Source organism: Bos grunniens, chromosome 23, assembly GCF_055505025.1.
Source record: "Bos grunniens cultivar Pamir isolate PY7600 chromosome 23, Bosgru_T2T1.0, whole genome shotgun sequence".
NCBI lineage: Eukaryota > Metazoa > Chordata > Mammalia > Artiodactyla > Bovidae > Bos > Bos grunniens.
In genome coordinates this window covers 31,682,663-31,699,276 of record NC_141187.1, presented here as the reverse complement: position 1 = coordinate 31,699,276, position 16,614 = coordinate 31,682,663, and the positions used below count along the sequence as shown (strand labels likewise).

Below are 16,614 nucleotides of genomic sequence, written 5' to 3'. Positions count from 1 at the left end.
ATCATCAAATCCTGGAGTTTACCCAAACTCATGTCCATCGAGTTGGTGATGCCATCCAGCCATCTCATCTTCTGTCGTTCCCTTCTCCTCCTGCCCCCAATCCCTCCCAGCATCAGGGTCTTTTCCAATGAGTCAACTCTTCGCATGAGGTGCCCAAAGTACTGGAGTTTCAGCTTTAGCATCATTCCTTCCAAAGAAATCCCAGGGCTGATCTCCTTCAGAATGGACTGGTTGGATCTTCTTGCAGTCCAAAGGACTCTCAAGAGTCTTCTCCAACCCCACAGTTCTAAAGCATCAATTCTTTAGCTCTCAGCCTTCTTCACAGTCCAACTCTCACATCCATACATGACTACAGGAAAAACCATAGCCTTGATTAAACGGACCTTTGTTGGCAAAGTAATGCCTCTGCTTTTGAATATGCTATCTAGGTTGGTCATAAGTTTCCTTCCAAGGAGTAAGCGTCTTTTAATTTCATGGCTGCAATCACCATCTGCAGTGATTTTGGAGCCCCCCAAAATAAAGTCTGACACTTTCCAATCTTTCCCCATCTATTTCCCATGAAGTGATGGGACCAGATGCCATGATCTTCGTTTTCTGAATGTTGAGCTTTAAGCCAACTTTTTCACTCTCCTCTTTCATTTTCATCAAGAGGCTCTTTAGTTCCTCTTCACTTTCCGCCATAAGGGTGGTGTCATCTGCATATTTGAGGTTATTGATATTTCTCCCGACAATCTTGATTCCAGCTTGTGCTTCTTCCAGCCCAGCGTTTCTCATGATGTACTCTGCATAGAAGTTAAATAAGCAGGGTGACAAAGTACAGCCTTGACGTATTCCTTTTCCTATTTGGAACCAGTCTGTTGTTCCATGTCCAGTTCTAACTGTTGCTTCCTGACCTGCATACAGGTTTCTCAAGAGGCAGGTCAGGTGGTCTGGTATTCCCATCTCTTTCAGAATTTTCCAGTTTATTGTGATCCACACAGTCAAAGGCATAGTCAATAAAGCGGAAATGGCAAGATAAACTCCTCCATTATTTTCAGTTCTTCCGTTTCTGAAACCTCTGGGCTGACTCTTGTCTTAACGGCTAGGGCAGGAGAAAGAGAAATTTATTCTGGACCGAAAAACCTTTAGATCTTTCCACAGTCCTCTTCCCCATCAAGGGTGGTTTTCCCAACTGCCTCTTGTGCCAGTGCCAGTCCACCACGAGGGAGAGTCCCAGAACTGAATCTTCTGTTATGTCGTCAGATCTTCCCTTCTTTAGAAAGTCTTCCCCTGCCCACAGCTACCAAAAAGACGCAAAAAGTAGTACTTGGAATAAAAAGACGCGTTCCCGGAGTACAGCCGCGGGGACGTTGGTACAGGTGTGAATTAAAGACAAGAGGTGAATTAATTCACAGTACTTGACCGAAACAAAGAGTGAGGAGTATGTGTCTCAGGCAGTCTGTAGTCTTGCAAACTCCTGCATTCAGCACCTGGACTTGGAATATGACAGCGACTTTGTTACCACGACGCTACAGCTTTGATTTTATAGACAGTACAAGAGAGGCCGCGGACAGAGGAAAGAGGAGAAATGTGAGCGCTCCTGTTGTAGCATCTCTCAGGGCAAATTATTTGCGCATAGAGGAGAGCGCAAGGGAAGCTGCGCGCAACCTGTGAAACAGATTCGCTTTTCCTAAAACGTTCCAAAGCTTGACAAATCAGCAAATTTCATCAGTCCCCAAGGCGCAGAAGGTCAACACTTTAGGCAAACATAGGTGCCATTGTTAATCTACAATTTTTGGACAAAAATCCCAAACCTTCTGGCAGGGGAGGGAATGGGGAAGAGAAAATAGGTGCCCGGATGGGTTATATTATTACCATCCTGGAAAGACGAGCGGTTGGGAAGTGGAATCAGCAGAGGGAAGGTTGGAGAAGGGAGAGTGACTTGGTTCTTGGAGGGGAAAAGGATAAAGCTGATGGGGGGGCAGAAAAGAGAAAGAGAGGCAAGCAGAAGAAGGAGACAGAAGAGGATCGTTTGGAGATGGGTCTCAATGGAGAGGCGCAGAGGTGGAAAGTGCCCAAGCGAAGCTTCGCTGCTGCACTTTCTGCAAGCCCTCGGGAAGAGAAGGCTCCTTCCTAAGCCAAGTGGTTTGAAAGACTGTCTCACAAAAAGATATGTCCCGTTTTGACCAAGATTTTATGATTCCGAGCGTGCTTTGCTACACTTTCTGTCGCGGCAAGCACAGGTTGAGCATTTTCGAGGGCCCACCTGTGGTTGCGTGTATCTGGAGCAGTAGCCCCGGTATCCGAGGTTTCGGAAAGGCGACGTTGTTCGTATCCCCAGAGGGCAGCAGCTTCGAATTTAGAAACGGATTCCAGCTGCGGTTCTGTGCTTGGGCATTTCAACTGGCATCAACAGATTTTAGCATGTTTGGTTTTAAAATACAAAGGAAAGAATGGAGAGGGAGGTGGGGTTAAGTAGTAGCTAAATGTTTTGGGTTTAAATAGTAATAAATTCCCACTGAAACCATCGTATTCTCGGGTAGCTCAGTTGGACCCGCATCAGGACCTTAGTCGGAGGACCCAGGATTCAAGACCCCGTTCTGGTGTAGATTCTTTCACTTTCCCCATAATTTCATACATACACAAAAAAGCTACTGAACCCTGCTTTCGTTTGGAGCCCGTTACTAGTCATATGCTTATTCTTTTGTTCTAGCCTCTATTGAAGGTTTCTTTAAAATCTTCATAGAAATCAGACAGTGACATAGGTTCTATTCATCACTCTCTTGTTGAATGTGGGTGCTAACCACAACAAGAGCCCTGTTAGAAATTTGCTCTCTGCAGCAAAACCTTTGCTGTAAATCCTTTTTAACACTCTCTTCTTTTGTAAGTCTAAAAGAGAGATCATTTTTGTTTTATAAAAAGTTTAAATTTGAACTTAGATATAAAGAAAAATAGAGAGGACACTGCGGAAAGTTTCCCTATACTCTGCACTCAGTTTCCGTAGTAGGATGATACAGTGGCCAAATTAATGAACTAAAATTGATAAATTTTAGAAGATAGAATCCATAATCTTTTCAGATGGCCTTAGTTTTGCCTAGTACAACTTTTCTTTTCCAGGATATTGAACCAGCAATGCTAGAGAGGATCTAGTCTAATGATTTTTAAATTGGTGAAATTTATCTCAGGGGACTTCCTCTTGCCTACTGTGAGGTTTCTCAAAACCATCCAAAAATGACACTGATTTTTTTTTTTTTAAAGAATATCTAGGGAAAGCTGATTTTTAATGTTGAGCAGTTGACTTCCTTCTGCATCACAGGCAGATTCTTTACCACGTGAGCCACCACCCTTCCACATACAAGGTCACGTGTAAAAACCCCTGTATCTCCATGTGTTTTCTCTACTCTGTAACCAAATTCTTCTTGCTGCACCTTTTCATTCATTTTCTCATGAGTTCCTTGCTCATATAACAAGAAAACCAATGATCCAATGCATTGCTTTTGCAGCTGTTCCAATACTAGAGGCTTTGGTTCCATGTAAGGTGGCTATTTTGGCAAAAGGAGGATAGAATGGAAGAGGGAAAAGGGAGGGAAAAGTCTATCTTAAATCTCCACCAGGAAAAAGAGGTCCAGGGTAGTCCCTGGCGGTTCAGTGGTTAGGACTGCACTGCTTTCACTGATGAGGATGCAGGTTCAATCCCTGGGTGGAGAATTATGATCCTACAATAAGAAAAAGAGACCTACCCCAACTTTAAGGGGAAATTCACCTTCATTTCTACCACTTCTAGAGAAGGATTCTGCGCAAGAAAATTCAGGGTCATTATGGTATCAATAACTATACACGCCTTAGTACTTCACTACGAGGTATTATTTGGTGATTAGACACCAATGACGAAATGCAAGGTTATCAGTAATTAATGGGTATGCTAATTTGGCTTTTTAAAGACGCTTGTCCCATTTCAGGTTTTCTTTTCAAGGTCAGCCTTTAGAGGTCAAATGAAAACAGATTCCGCTTCTTGTCTGACAAGAAACGAGCGACCACGAAGGGACTCGAACCCTCAATCTTCTGATCCGGAATCAGACGCCTTATCCATTAGGCCACGCGGCCGATTGATGAAGTCATGTTTTCAAATTTGAAAGCTGAAACATGGCACGTTTCTATTTTCAAATTTCTAATTTCAATTAAAGGACGATTTCATTGATAACATTTCCACCCCAAAGGGCATAAAACTGCATCAAATCCCTGAAAATAATTACTTAAAATTAATAAATGGTAAGGCAATCAGAAGTGATGCAACCTTTGAAGGCTGTCTTGCCTAAGTCACTGAAAATGATGATGCAATTTCGACCGAAAAAATGAGCCAAGAACTGAAGTCTGCAATGAAGGAGTGATGACAGCATAAGGAAAGGGAGCTTCAGAACTTGGTATGTTCTGACCTGTTCTATTGCAAAGACACAGAGGCACATCCTCCAAGGAGAAAAACCTGTAAGTTCAAACAGAAGAGTAGGAGCTAGGGCCTGGACTGAATGAGTCTGAAGAAACACCTTCTGCTGTTTCCTATGAAATTGTTTTAGTTCAATCCTTTTCCTTCTAGAAATGGGTTCAATGAGAAACATTAGATTAGATAATGGTCCCTTGTTGTTTTCCTGTGTGGAGAGACTGTTGGTTCTAGTAGAAGCTGAAGAGTGGAAATCCACACCACGTTGGGCCTGGCCAGCAAGAGCTGTTACACTTGGTTCTCAGCCTCCCATCAACTAACTCCAAGACCCCCGCTTGCCAAAGGAATGCTTGAAGGCAGTTTCAACCACCAGCAGAAAGGGACCTGTTACAGAACATTTTCTTGCATCTTCAAATTCCTTCTTCAATTCTCTTTCTGCCTACAAAGGCTGCAAGAAAGATGTCAAGACAATGAAGAGGGATACAAACAGAAATAGTGTGAGTGCTGTCTGGAGAAATTTAGATGAAGGACTTGGCAAGAAATGAAACTCTCTGTGTCTAGCAAAATGGTCTGAAACCCAGCAATGCTTTGTCTAGGAGACACAGCATCTCTGGTTCTGAAAACCTAGAGAAGGAGGACAAAGAAGAGAAGAGGAAGGAAAATGTTCGTGATGATTGCAACATCTCTCTCAAAGAGAATCTTTTTAGCACTGAGGAAAATTCAAGAAATCTGACTTGGGAACTAAAACCTGAAAGATAAATTGGCCAAATGTGCAAAGATAATTACTCAGGGAAAGCCTAGTAGCAAGAGCCTGGATAGCTCAGTCGGTAGAGCATCAGACTTTTAATCTGAGGGTCCAGGGTTCAAGTCCCTGTTCAGGCGTGCAGTCCTCTATATTTTATCTTTATTCACACAGTAATGAGGTCAGGGAAAAGATGCCCTGCTTTGTATGAGTATGCATGCATGCTCAGTTGTGTCCAACTCTTTGCAATCCTATTGAAATTTTGCCCGTTGCTTTACAAGAATGAAATGATTGTTTGATGAATTTACCAACCCTAAGGGAAAGTCTTGGGAAAATGGTCAGACTACAGACTGCAGACCCGAAGGTTTGGATTTTATGTAGTGTTTAGAAGAGAGTCTCTTTTTTCAATTGACCGGGGCGGGGGAATCAACCAAGACTTCTGAACTCTAATAACAAAGATAAAGTCTTAAAACCAGAAACACAAGACACTTCAGCCAGCCATATAGAAAATCAACTCAAATGACAGCAGCTACATCAGAAATGATAGAGGTTAGAAAGAATGGCACATTTTCCAAGTGCTTACAGAATGGAATTGTCAGTCCAGAATACTATATCCAGGGAAAATATCCTTCAAAAATGGAGAAGACAACAAGATAGTCTCAGATAAAGGAAAACTAAGGTAATTTGCTGCCAATGAATTACCTTAAAATAATGGCTACAGTAAGTTCTCCAAACAGAAAATAAATGATAAGAGAAAAAATATTGGATATCAGGAAGCAAACAAAAAAGCAAAAAACATGGTGAGTACAGTAAACTTTCCTTGTCTTGAGTTTCTTAATTATGTTTGAAACAAAAGTATAACAGTTTTGAAGCAAAAGTATAACTCTGTTGTGGTTCTAAGTATATGTGAAAGAAATGCTTAAGACAATTATATTACAAATGAGGAAAAGTAAAGTGACAAAAAGGAAGGTGAGGTTGCTACATTTCACTTGAACTGGGAAAATGGCGACACCAGTACACTCTGATAAGTTACATATCTATAATGGAATTCTTAGAGTAACTACTTTTAAAAACATCTGCACAAAAAATACAATAAAAAGAGTATAGATAAATGAATATGAAATTCTAAAATATGTACAAGTGGTCCACAAAAAGGCAAGAAAAAGGAACAAAAACTAAAAATAACAGAGAACAAACAAAACAAAAAATTAAAATTCCAGACTTAAGCCCTACATACCAATAATTACATTAAATGTAAATAGTCTAAGGGCACCAATTAAATTCACAGGGTAGATTAGAAAATATGATCAAACTGTAAGCTGTCTGTTTATAAAAATATTTACCTCAAATATATCCTGTAAATATATAAGCAGTTTGAAATTAAGAGGATTTAAAAAAATATGTCATGCAAATGTTAATCAAAAGAAAGCAGTAGCTGTATCAGTATCAGATAAAATAAACTTTATAACAAGGAAAAGACAAAGGAGGACTTTACATGATAAAAGTGCCCATACACCAAGAAGGGCATAGCAATTCAAAATACGTATGCACCAAACCACAGAGCTGAAAAATATGTGAAGAAGGAGAAACAAAAACAAAAACCTGATAGAGCTGAAAGGGAAAATAGGCAAATTTACCAATAAAGTTAGAGACTTCAGTGTCTCTCTCAGAATAACTAATGGAACAACTAAACAGAAAATGACCAAGGATATAGAAAAACTCAGCCACCAGAAGCCAATCAACATAAGTTCATCCAATACCAGCAGAATACAGACACTTTTCAAATCCATCAAATATCCAAGATAGAACATATCCTGGGACATAAAACAAACCTCAGCAAATTTAATAAACTTGAAGGATACAGTGTGCTCTATGACCACAGTGGAATCGAACCAAAAGTCACAGAAAGATGAGGCAGATTTTCAAACAGTTGAAAGCTAAACAACACAATTCTAAATAACCCATAGAACAAAGCAGAATCTCAATGGATATAAGAAAAGAAAAAAAGTATCGTATTAATCATCTAAGTTTTCATTGAGAGAGCCAAAGGGAAAAAGAGTGAAAAAAGCCCAAAGCAAGCAGAAGGAAAAAAATAATAAAAGAACAATGTCGACGTAGTGGGGGGTTGGGGGGGGGGGGGCGGGGGGCGGTGCAGCACCATGGTCAGGAAATCCGGTATCGGTTTGTTTCCCAAGGTCTTGTAGCTCTGGTTCCGAGATCCACAGGGTCCAAGCTGAGGACAGGAACAGACAGCAGGATGATCCAGCGATTTTTTGCCCCTCTTAGTATATCCAGTTGGAGAAGGAAATGGCAACGCACTCCAGTGTTCTTGTTCTTGCCTGGAGAATCCCAAGGACGGGGGAGCCTGGTGGGCTGCCGTCTATGGGGTCGCACAGAGTCGGACACGACTGAAGCGACTTAGCAGCAGCAGCAACAGCAGCTATATATCCAGTACTCTTGCCTGGAAAATCCCATGGACGGAGGAGTCTGGTAGGCTGCAGTCCATGCGGTCGCTAAGAGTCGGACACAACTGAGCGACTTCACTTTCACTTTTCACTTTCATGCATTGGAGAAGGAAATGGCAACCCACTCCAGTGTTTTTGCCTGGAGAATCCCAGGCACAAGGGAGCCTGGTGGGCTGCCGTCTACGGGGTTGCACAGAGTCGGACACGATTGAAGCAACTTAGCAGCAGCAACAGTATATGCGGAATTCGGAATCCTTTACTGAACGAAAGAGCACCAGGGAGGAGATTCGGCCACTGGGCCCGACGTGCAAAATGAACTCGCCGTTTGCCAAATTATTTCTTGAGATCCCACTGTTCTCGTGGAAAGGGCAGAGCTTCCCACTTTCAGCCAAAATTTGGTGCGACAGCCAACTCAGGTACCAGCTTTGGAGGAAATTCTAAATTATCCTTGATGGGCGAAGCAAGAAACCAACCTTGTTTATCAGCTCGCCCCGTCGATTCTGAAAGTCAGCCAGGTTTGGCAGTTCTCAGCCTTTGAGACGAGCGAGCTGAGCTGCTTGGGAAAGTTAATGCCAGGAGAGCGATTAGTGTGGGTCAAGGCGAAAGAACTTGAGAGCAGAATTCAGGGAATGATAACGAAAGGCACGCTGAGACATGGTGGAGTCCGGGGCTGCCGCGGCCACAGGAAGGTGGAGGAGGAAAAAATTGGACAAACGCTTAGGTTGACAAAACATCTGGCTAGGAGGAGAGGCGGTGAGCTGCCCGTCTCTGCTGCGCTTCCTCTGGGTACATGGAAAGCTCCCAGGTCCATGCTCGATAAAAGCGAGCCTGCGGGCACTTTTCCGCAGGAAGATCCCCTTCGTTTTGCTCGATTGTCGCGGCTTTCAGAGCACTTCATTGCTCTTTCCCGGCGTCGAGTTTCTGTTTTCGGTGGATCCGGGTGGTATTGGCGGCTTCCGATCGCGGGGCAGCCGGGCCCACAGCGTCCCAATATCCACGCGACAGTGGTAGGAGAAGCGGTCAAAATAGAAACAGGATCCACCTGCGTCTTTAGATTTCAGCACCAGAGGTATAGGTGAGAGTGAGTGTTTTTTTTCCTGTGTTGAGCTTGGAATGCAAGATATGAAAGGTAAGCCAGTAACCAAGTATCTTTAACTTGAAATGGTTTTCAGAAGCTCACTTAACTTCCCTTAAATAGTTTGGTGTGTCAGTTGTCAGAACTTTAATCTCAGGGCCAAGAAGTCCAGACTCCGTTCCGGTTAGAATCCCGTTCTCTGTCCCACTTGGTTTTTGTCTTCCTTCTGCTGTTGCAGTTGTCTTGGTGACGTCGAGGTTCACAGCAGGAGATGAGGGATTTCACCGAAACCCATTGGGTTATGTTTTTACTTTCTATGTGTACAGGACTCTAAGGAGGAAAAGCTTAGGAGAGTTAAATCTGTATTCCTTGAAGAACAGTTTGAGCGTATTCCAGAGAAAAACAGAACCAATGCCTGGAGGTGCCGGGGATTGAACCCGGGACCTCATACATGCAAAGCATGCGCTCTACCACTGAGCTACACCCCCTCACTGGCTACTTTCTTGCTAATACTTTTCTGGAAATTAATTTTGTTTCCTGAGGCTCTGGGTTCCTGAGCCTCTTGACAGTAGCGTTTAATGCCAAGTTTTAGGCCGGAGACCCTCAGAAACCAAAGAAGGATATTGATACTCTAGCGTATAGAAGTTGTGCCAGGGATCGAGCCCGGGGCAAGGCAAAAGATTGGAACTTATCAGATAACCACAGGAAGTTTCCACAGTGGCCTTAAAATATGGTTGGGGTCTCCTATTACGCTGACAAGAAATCAAATCAAGTCTCAGTATCTGGCTTTTAGATTTCCTCCAAATTTGTCTTAGTGGCTCAGTAGTAAAGAATCGGCCGGCCAATGTAGGAGGTGCAAGAGAGGCGGGTTTGATCCTGGGTCAGAAAGATCCCCTGCAGTAGGAAATGGCAAACTACTCCTGTACTCTTGCCTGAAAAATTCCATGGACTAAGGAGCCTGGCAGGCTACAGTCCATGGGGCACCAACAGTCAGACATGACTGAGCACACATGCACAAAAATGTCTTAAACTGAGACATCCAAGGCCATTGAAATTCAGCTTCTTTCTAGCCTAAAACGCTCCGTGGTATTTGCTGTTCGTTCCACTGGAATATTAAGGACTAGATTTGATGGAGGAAAGCCACAACCAGTAAAACACCTTAGAGCAAAGCATTCAGCCTTGCAATTTAAGGGGCTCCCCCCCCCCCTTCTAACCTATGCACCAGGGTAATTCAGCAGACTCACCAATAATCCAAAATCTCTTCTTCATAAGGCATGAATGAAACAACAGCTTTAGCAATGGAGAGGAGTGTTAGACTATGAGAGTGAGACCAAAGACATACAACCACAAGATATTAGGGATAAAGAAAAAATATGTGTGTGTTTGCTCAGTCATTCAGTTATTTAGGAAGGCAAGAAAAGCCATGTCACTACAAATGGAAAAAAAACTGCAGAAAATGTTTTAAAAATTCTTTTGGAAGTGGGAGAAAGATTGGAAATGGAGAAGATGAGCCAGCTTTGCTCTTGTTAAACTCAAGATCTATGTGGTGCACACTTGAGAGAACATTACATGGCAAACTCAATTACTCCCAGCCTTGGATTTGTGAGTAATCAGTAGACACATGGATGTGGATGGTGGATAAAGACAGAAAAGTGTGCTCATTAGTGATATTCGAAGGAAAATAAGCTTGTTCCTGGACATTTCTTGAATACTGGGATCTACTATGATTAAAACTGTGTTCTTTGAACTACACAAGACCACAAGAAAACAGATTTTCTGACAGTAGATTTCTAGTGGTTAATACCTTCTCCTTCTGGTTTGCCCATTAATGAACTTTTGCCAATATTCACAAAATAATTTTGAGTTCCTCTTGAAATTGGAAGAATATAATTTGCCTGACAGGCTTGTACCTTCAGTATTCTTTAGCTCGTGAACTGCTAAGGAGGATTACTGTGACTGGTGCTATAAAATATGATTCTTTCCAATATTAAGAAGGTTTGCAGAAACACTTCTGGGTCATAATGTGTTGCTCCTGGAGAAAACTGCATGTCTATTGGATTCTCAGGGATTCATAATAATAAGGTATACTTTTTTTTCTTTTTGCCCCATGAACAAGTTTGGAATTTTAAAAATTAATGTTGAGTAACTGTTTTGTACACCTGAAACTAATATGATATTGTAAATCATCTATGCTGCTAAGTCACTTCAGTTGTGTCCGACTCTGTGCGACCCCATAGACGGCAGCCCACCAGGCTCCCCCGTCCCTGGGATTCTCCAGGCAAGAACACTGGAGTGGGTTGCCATTTCCTTCTCCAATGCATGAAAGTGAAAAGTGAAAGTGAAGTCGCTCAGTCGTGTCTGACTCTTAGCGACCCCATGGACTGCAGCCTACTAGGCTCCTCCATCCATGGGATTTTCCAGGCAAGAGTACTGGAGTGGGGTGCATTGCCTTCTCCAAATCATCTATACTTCAATTAAAAAAAAAAAATCTAGACTATGGATTCATTTAATACATAATTCTTATGAGGAATTAAACTTGTAAATTGAGAGACAGAACACACTCATGCCATATATACTCAATTCAGAAAATCTGAAAATCAATGACATACAGGTTTAATGCTGCACTGTCCAAAATGGTAGCCACTAGCCACTTTGAGTATTAAACACTTGAAAAGATGAGATGTGCTGTAAGTATAAAATATATACCAGACCTCAAAGACTTAATATGATATTTAAAATTTAACCCATATCACTAATAATTTTTATTGACTATTTAAGTGATGTTTGATATACCAAGTCATTTATATAGTCTTCTTAAACCAAGACCATCTATTTTTATTTTTAATGAGACTACTACAAAATTAAAAGTTATAAAAGTGACTCATTTATGGCTTTATTATATTGCTATTGGACAGCCATAGCTACAAGAAGATATTACATGTTTAGGTGGTGTTCTGGGAGAATCCAAGAACCATATGTGTGGACATGACACAAAGCATTTACTTGCATGATTTCCTTTGATAGTTATAGTAGTCTTTTTGACATAGACACTATTAGCCTTATTTTTAAGATACTGAATGGAAAACTAATTATGTTTTGTGAATTACCCAAGACCTCTCACTTCAATAGAATATAAAGGGATCATTACTGAATTAGGCAATAAAATACTCAATGATGCTGTTTGTCCAATCACGTTTCTTTATGAGATAAAATGCAAGCTTCTGAACTGAGGAGGGATAGGTAGCTAATGGATAGTTTCTAACACCAAGTTCCTGTATAGTGAATGTCCCTATATGGCCCCCTATTGCTTCTAAGTTTGTAACAATTTTCAATTTGCAACTTGATGCAGTTCTGATGTTGAAATATTGTTGATTATTTTCTTCTGATGTAATGTCCAAGAATTGTTAGTAGAAAACAGACACTGTGAAACTGAAACAGAAATTCAAAAAGAAGAAAATAATTCAAAATGACATAAAGGATAACAAAGAGCTTCAAGGGAAAAAAGTTGAAATAAAAAGGAAAAAATGTATTTGTATCTGAGTCTTGATGACTTTACTGTCCATTTGCTTTCATTTTTCAGTATTCTTGGTCCCTTTGTGAAAATTCAACAGAATAATTCTTAAAGAAGTGCTTATTTTCATTCTTTCCTAGATAATAAAATAGAAGTAAGATGTGTAAATTCTAAATAGAGGTGCAAGATTGAAGGAATGTCTTGTCAAAAACAAAACTTGCGATGATCTTGTAATTGTTTAAAAGTTTGAGAATGTTCACCAAAGCTCCTATTCCAACAGTTTAAAAAGGGGGTGGACTCAAGATGAAAACTCGTATTTTCTGATTGGAAAATTTTTCTTGTGTGTACCACTTCCACATATATACATTTATACAGTGTAGTAGTTCTTTTTCTACAGCTTCCCCCCGCCCCACCACCACCAATTTTTGTGATTAAAAAGATCACACACATGTCGAGTCCAGCTCGACAGCACAGGTTCCTGAAAGCACCAGGTGATGAAAGAATGAGAAACACTCAAGAAAGTTACAGTGGGGATCAGGGGACCAACACCACCAGGAGGTGAAGGTGCCCAAACTGACCTCAAGCCTGCTTTATTATACTTTTTGAGACTTGCTTGTACATCTTTCTATGATCATAGCAGGCCAAGTAGCCTTCAATGATAATCCTGTGCAGTTAACATTTTTGTATCCCTGTTTTTCTGCCTCAAGGACAGACCCAGTTAATCTTTATGTGCCTCCCAGGTGCCAAAGATAGAACAGTCTGTTGATGGTTTTCCATCCCCAGGTATACATCTTGCTTTCAAGATGTTTTTTTTGTTCCTTCTTGGATTCCTTCAGGAGTCACATAACTGAGTCATGTCCTTTCAGCAAGATTGTTTAATTCTTTTGCCAGGCCTTTTAGTAGGCCTGTCTCCTAGACACACACACATCAAAGCAGAAATGAATTGTAAGTGCGAGAGGTTGTAGCATATTGTAATTTCTTAGCTCCTAGGAAAATAATTTCCTGGGTTTTAAAACTTTAAATAGCTTTTTCGCAACGGGTTTGCCGCCAGGACACAGGTGTCATGAAAACCACCGTTAAACCTAAGCCAAAATGGGAAAGGAGAAGACCCACATCAACATCGTTGTCATTGGGCACGTAGATTCAGGGAAGTCTACCACGACTGGCCATCTGATCTACAAATGTGGCGGGATCGACAAGAGAACAATTGAAAAGTTCGAGAAGGAGGCTGCCGAGATGGGAAAGGGCTCCTTCAAATATGCCTGGGTCTTGGACAAACTTAAAGCTGAATGTGAGCGTGGTATCACCATTGATATCTCCCTGTGGAAATTTGAGACCAGCAAGTACTATGTTATCATCATTGATGCCCCAGGACACAGAGACTTCATCAAAAACATGATTACAGGCACATCCCAGGCTGACTGTGCTGTCCTGATTGTTGCTGCTGGTGTTGGTGAATTTGAAGCCGGTATCTCCAAGAACGGGCAGACCCGTGAGCATGCCCTTCTGGCTTACACCCTGGGTGTGAAACAACTAATTGTTGGCGTTAACAAAATGGATTCCACTGAGCCACCCTATAGCCAGAAGAGATACGAAGAAATTGTTAAGGAAGTCAGCACCTACGTTAAGAAAATTGGCTACAACCCCGACACAGTAGCATCTGTGCCAGTTTCTGGATGGAGTGGTGACAACATGCTGGAACCAAGTGCTAATATGCCATGGTTCAAGGGATGGAAAGTCACCCGTAAGGACGGCAATGCCAGTGGAACCCCCCTGCTTGAAGCTCTGGATTGCATTCTGCCACCAACTCGCCCAACTGACAAACCCTTGCGTTTGCCTCTCCAGGATGTCTATAAAATTGGTGGTATTGGTACTGTCCCTGTGGGTCGTGTGGAGACTGGTGTTCTCAAACCTGGCATGGTGGTCACCTTTGCTCCAGTCAATGTAACAACTGAAGTGAAGTCTGTAGAAATGCACCATGAAGCATTGAGTGAAGCCCTTCCTGGGGACAATGTGGGCTTTAATGTCAAGAACGTGTCTGTCAAAGATGTCAGTCGTGGCAATGTGGCTGGTAACAGCAAAAATGATCCACCCATGGAAGCTGCTGGCTTCACAGCTCAGGTGATTATTTTGAACCATCCAGGCCAAATCAGTGCTGGATATGCACCTGTGCTGGATTGTCACACAGCTCACATTGCTTGCAAGTTTGCTGAGCTGAAGGAGAAGATAGATCGTCATTCTGCAAAAAAGCTGGAAGATGGCCCTAAATTCTTGAAATCTGGTGACGCTGCCATCGTTGATATGGTTCCTGGCAAGCCCATGTGTGTCGAGAGCTTCTCTGATTATCCTCCCCTGGGCCGTTTTGCTATGCGTGACATGAGACAGACAGTCGCTGTGGGTGTCATCAAAGCAGTGGACAAGAAGGCAGCTGGAGCTGGCAAGGTCACCAAGTCTGCCCAGAAAGCTCAGAAGGCTAAATGAATATTATCCCCAACACCTGCCATCCCAGTCTTAATCAGTGGTGGAAGAACGGTCTCAGAACTGTTTGTCTCAATTGGCCATTTAAGTTTAATAGTAAAAGACTGGTTAATGATAACAATGCATCGTAAAACCTTCAGAAGGAAAGGAGAATGTTTTTGTGGACCATATGTTTTGTGTGTGGCAGTTTAAGTTATTAGTTTTTAGAATCAGTACTTTTTAATGAAAACAACTTGACCAAAAATCTGTCACAGAATTTGAGACCCATTAAAAAAAGTTTTATAAAACTCCTAGAGGAGAACATAGGCAAAACACTCTCTGACATACATCACAGCAGGATCCTCTATGACCCACCTCCCAGAATATTGGAAATAAAAGCAAAAATAAACAAATGGGACCTAATTAACCTTAAAAGCTTCTGCACATCAAAGGAAACTATTAGCAAGGTGAAAAGACAGCCTTCAGAATGGGAGAAAATAATAGCAAATGAAGCAACTGACAAACAACTAATCTCAAAAATATACAAGCAACTCCTACAGCTTCACTCCAGAAAAATAAACGACCCAATCAAAAAATGGGCCAAAGAACTAAATAGACATTTCTCCGAAGAAGACATACAGATGGCTAACAAACACATGAAAAGATGCTCAACATCACTCATTATCAGAGAAATGCAAATCAAAACCACTATGAGGTACCATTTCACACCAGTCAGAATGGCTGCAATCCAAAAGTCTACAAATAATAAATGCTGGAGAGGGTGTGGAGAAAAGGGAACCCTCTTACACTGTTGGTGGGAATGCAAACTAGTACAGCCACTATGGACAACAGTGTGGAGATTCCTTAAAAAACTGGAAATAGAACTGCCTTATGATCCAGCAATCCCACTGCTGGGCATACACACTGAGGAAACCAGAAGGGAAAGAGATACGTGTACCCCAATGTTCATCGCAGCACTGTTTATAATAGCCAGGACATGGAAGCAACCTAGATGTCCATCAGCAGATGAATGGATAAGAAAGCTGTGGTACGTATACACAATGGAGTATTACTCAGCCATTAAAAAGAATACATTTGAATCAGTTCTAATGAGGTGGATGAAACTGGAGCCTATTATACAGAGTGAAGTAAGCCATAAGGAAAAACATAAATACAGTATACTAACGCATATATATGGGATTTAGAAAGATGGTAACAATAACCCGGTGTACGAGACAGCAAAAGAGACACTGATGTATAGAACAGTCTTATGGACTCTGTGGGAGAGGGAGAGGGTGGGAAGATTTGGGAGAATGACACTGAAACATGTAAAATATCATGTAAGAAACGAGTTGCCAGTCCAGGTTCGATGCACGATACTGGATGCTTGGGGCTAGTGCACTGGGACGACCCAGAAGGATGGTATGGGGAGGGAGGAGGGAGGAGGGTTCAGGATGGGGAACACATGTATACCTGTGGTGGATTCATTTTGATATTTGGCAAAACTAATACAATTATGTAAAGTTTAAAAATAAAATAAAATTTAAAAAAATAAATAAATAAAATAATATTCTCCTTAAAAAAAAAAAAAAAAACTTTAAATAAAATACCTCAGTGGAATAGAAACCAAATGGGAGCGAAACACACACACACACACACACACACACACACTCTTTGCATTTGAGGGAGCGAAACACACACACACACACACACACACACTTTGATTGCATTTGAGGGAGCGAAACACACACACACACACACACACACACACACACACACTCTTTGATTGCATTTGCGAAAAGCCGTAAACACCGTTGTCAGATACAGACATATCTAACGGGTTCGTAATTACACGAAAGTAAAACCAAGTTGCCGAAACCCGGGATCGAACCAGGGACCTTTAGATCTTCAGTCTAACGCTCTCCCAACTGAGCTTCTTCGGCCACTTAC

General features: G+C 41.7%; 4 non-coding genes and 1 pseudogene across 5 annotated transcripts; 2 read left to right on the top strand and 3 right to left on the bottom strand.

The window, feature by feature from the left end:
- Positions 1–4,010: 4,010 nt before the first annotated feature.
- TRNAR-CCG (transfer RNA arginine (anticodon CCG)) lies at positions 4,011–4,083 on the bottom strand. Its single transcript has one exon. It is a non-coding gene; the product is annotated as a tRNA-Arg (tRNA).
- A 1,140-nt stretch (positions 4,084–5,223) lies between these two features.
- TRNAK-UUU (transfer RNA lysine (anticodon UUU)) lies at positions 5,224–5,296 on the top strand. Its single transcript has one exon. It is a non-coding gene; the product is annotated as a tRNA-Lys (tRNA).
- Positions 5,297–9,112: 3,816 nt separating this feature from the next.
- TRNAA-UGC (transfer RNA alanine (anticodon UGC)) lies at positions 9,113–9,184 on the bottom strand. The gene has a single exon. It is a non-coding gene; the product is annotated as a tRNA-Ala (tRNA).
- A 4,039-nt stretch (positions 9,185–13,223) lies between these two features.
- Positions 13,224–14,965, top strand: LOC147347291 (elongation factor 1-alpha 1 pseudogene; annotated as a pseudogene). The gene has a single exon (XR_015152221.1). The product of XR_015152221.1 is annotated as an elongation factor 1-alpha 1 pseudogene (transcript).
- Positions 14,966–16,534: 1,569 nt separating this feature from the next.
- On the bottom strand, positions 16,535–16,607 carry TRNAF-GAA (transfer RNA phenylalanine (anticodon GAA)). Its single transcript has one exon. It is a non-coding gene; the product is annotated as a tRNA-Phe (tRNA).
- Between the last annotated feature and the right edge of the window lie 7 nt (positions 16,608–16,614).